Source organism: Solanum tuberosum, unplaced genomic scaffold (assembly GCF_000226075.1).
Source record: "Solanum tuberosum cultivar DM 1-3 516 R44 unplaced genomic scaffold, SolTub_3.0 contig00076, whole genome shotgun sequence".
In the NCBI taxonomy this organism is placed as follows: Eukaryota; Viridiplantae; Streptophyta; class Magnoliopsida; order Solanales; family Solanaceae; genus Solanum; species Solanum tuberosum.
Window position 1 is genome coordinate 1 of NW_006240406.1, and position 3,528 is coordinate 3,528.

Genomic DNA, 3,528 nt, shown 5'->3' on the forward strand with positions numbered 1-3,528 from the left:
GAACATGCAATGAACGGGCGAAAGCGACTAGACATATCTACACAAAATGAATCCCTCCCAAAACCTGGAAGTCACAAGTACAGAGCTGCTAACAAAAGTACAAGTCCTAAAAGTGGACCACAGAAACAAGCTATCTAAAAAGGCAAAAGACAAGCAAAAGTAAGTATAGAAGGAGACGAGCAAATCCAGGACGTTGTGTGCTCACCCTTGCCTCCGATCATGACCGCAGCTGGCTCGAATCAACGTCGGTAGCTAGTACTCGGACCTGCATCATGAAAATAAATGCAGAGTGTAGTATGAGTACCAAAACAACAGGTACCCAGTAGGCATCAGGCCGACTGAGCAAGATAAGCAAAAGTGAACTAAAATGCAAATAAAGGGTCACAATCAAGGGTAAAAGAGTAGTAAATGTGGGTATGTACACGAGCGGACAGGAAACAAAGACAAGGAATCTAACTAACTCCACCGGGCACCCATAAACCCGATGGGTACGCTTGTGTACAATAAAGAAAACCACCTGCACGGACCCCCATAAGCCCGACAGATGCCTTTTGGAGTTCATACAGAATTTATGGGCATGAATGACTTGACTCGTAGGTCTACATAACATTATAAAACTCATGTATGTGACTCTTCTCATTCTCTGACTTACTTCCTCAAAACTTAGTTCAAATCGATAGTTGATCTCAAAGGATTCACAATTGAACTCAAAGGCTTCTTTGAACTCTACTCTTAACTCTCTCTTGAATTTGAATTATGAATTATGAATTCAAGAGTTATGATTCATGATATGAAGGATCTGAATAACAATATAGCTATTCGATAATTAGGAATAGAACTTTTAAAAGAAACATGAATTCAAGAACTCAAAATCAACTTATCTCAAGAATACTCAAATCTAGGGAAAGTATCCTAGATTACTCTTTTACTGATCTGAAAGTAGATGTAGTTCGTAAGGACGAACTAATCCAACACTATGATAGCCTTACATACCTAGAAGAACAAGATTCTTGAAGAATATTTAAGAATCTTGAAGAATCTTGTAGAAGATTTTGATTAGAAGCCTTGAAACCCTAGCTTGAAGGTAAACAATCAAGAAAAACCTTTCTTGAGATTCTTGAATTAGTTTCTTGAAATCTTTATGGCCAAGAATTATGATTTTCATTAGTGAGGATGAAAATCTGATTGTTTTGAGCCTTTTATTAGTCAAGAAATTCGTTTATGGTTTTCTTGGAGGTAAAAAGACAAAAACGACTCTTTTTAGTATTTTCCCGTCAGCTAATTCGTAACAGCACTGTATAGACTACTAAAATAGTCATAACTTTTTACTCAGAAATTGGATTGACGTGAAATTGGTGGCGTTGGAAAGTAGATTCAATTACCTTTAATTGGATAGGTTATGGCTCACGTAACTCTTAATATTCTAAGAGATATGGTCGTTTAAAGTTGACCCAATCAGAATCTTACATTAAAACTTAATGAAACTTCAACACACTTATCAAGAACTCATCAAGAATTCTAATCTTTAAATTTCAAGAACGAAATTACGCTGAATAAATCATGATTGGCATGTGGGTGAAAGAACCCAACACTATGGAAGCTTACATACCTCGTAGGGATCAAACCCATGGCGACAATCCGCAATAACTCTCAAGAACGTCGACGAACGCCTTCATCCTTTCCTCTTTTCTCCTCTTCTCTCTTCTTTTCTGTTCTTGAACTCTCAACTAAAACCCTAGGCGTAAACTAGGATTATAAAACTGAACCTAATCAAATTAGACCCTTAAAATATTATTAAAAATGAATCAAATCTGTTTTGGTAAGGAAAAGACCAAAATACCCCTCTAAAACCCGGTTTTGACTTTCCTTAACTGGACAGCCTAATTTAAAAAGGTCATATCTCACTCATCCGACCTCTAAACTTAGCAAACTTGGTGGCGTTGGAAATATAATTTAAAGGTCTTTCCTACGGTATCTGGTATCACACCTAACTCATCTTGAGCTAGAAGTTATGGTCGTTTGAAGTCGACCCAAAACTCATACTTAAGTATAATTTGCAAAATTTCAGATTTTGCTATTTCCAATTTAATTCTTTTTGAAACTCAATGTGTTACATCTAGTGACCTTAACACTCAAGAAATTTTTTATTCCTTGGTAAAATCTCACTCACTACGAAGAACGGTTCGAGTCTTAGTTCGAAAAATTTTCTGGGGTGTTACAGAAACAACGTCGGAAAAAGTTCTACTGCCCAACGACATTCAAAACCTCGCAAGTCTATGGAAACACTAGTCTAAGCCTAGACTAAGGCCAAACATACTTCAAATCAATATTATCATATACACCACAAGGTATGGATGTTCAATAATATCAAGAGTCATGCTGTCATAATCCAACAATTTCCCGAAATAAGGTCTAAGGCAGGAATTATAGAAATTTAGCATGATCGACACCCGAACCCTCCATACTCAAGCAAATCAATAAAAAATTGCCTAAACATGGTCAATCTCACGAGGGGAAAACCATAGCCTACCTGAAAGCCGATCACGCGTGCTCCAACTCACGGTACCAGAGCTTTTCCCCTCCGAACGGTCTCCAAATGCTTCCCCACTATCAAAAGGTTAATCACCTCGTCATTACAAATATGTTGACACTAAAATTATATTTTTCGGAGACGGACCAAAAATTGGGTCTAAAATGGGATTGTTGGACCCACAAATTGGAAATCCCCAAAAAACGAATCCCGTGAAAAACGTCCCAAACACCTTACTAAACTAATACCCCAAAATTTAGCACAAAAAGATGTCTAAAACGTAGAAAATCAGCCCCAACAATTAAAATCATTAATAAGTTTTGACTCATGACTTGGCAGCCCCTTGATCACTAATTTCTGGAAAAACGAGACCCTTCCAACTCAAACAGATTATACCACGACGATCCTTGCGAAAAACTCTACAAGTAAGCCTCAAAAATGACTCAAAATGGACCTAAGATGATCAAGATCTAACCTTTCAAAGTTTAACAAAAAATCATTCCGAAAATCACTCTAGCAGTAGCTAAGTTCGGTTCCTTACCTCAAACGAAGCCTCCCCTCGCGTTTCTGAGCTCACCTCTAGATTCCCCACAAAATTCTCTTGAAATTAGCCTTTTGAATCACCTAATTTGAGCTTAAAATGGACGAGATATCTATGTTTGAAGATGAGGAAAAAAAATGGACGAAAATTGTCCTTAAATCTGGAAATTTCCAGATTTCAACACGCTGCCACGTGGCGTCGCGTGGATCTGCCACATCACTACCGCGTTAGAATTCAACAACTCTTCAAACTTAAATTTCGATGCTCCGGACTTGTTCGGAGTCGAAAATAGATCTCAGCAGAGGTTTCAGTCGAGTCAGTCTAGTCGCCCTTCTAGGCCTCTCTCCAGGCATCGGAGGGTGATAACACCGCCATATTGGTTTTAGTGCCGATCCTAGTCGGGGCCGAGATAGTTCACAGATGGGTTCTTCTGGCCATGGTAGCCGACCTCCAGCTC

General features: G+C 38.5%; 1 long non-coding RNA gene across 1 annotated transcript; it reads right to left on the reverse strand.

Moving 5' to 3' along the window:
• Window positions 1-191: 191 nt before the first annotated feature.
• On the reverse strand, window positions 192-3,264 carry LOC107059360 (uncharacterized). The gene is made up of 3 exons (XR_001472623.1): window positions 3,072-3,264; window positions 2,531-2,607; window positions 192-265 (listed from the first exon to the last, which is right to left on the reverse strand). It is a non-coding gene; the product is annotated as an uncharacterized lncRNA (long non-coding RNA).
• Window positions 3,265-3,528: the final 264 nt, after the last annotated feature.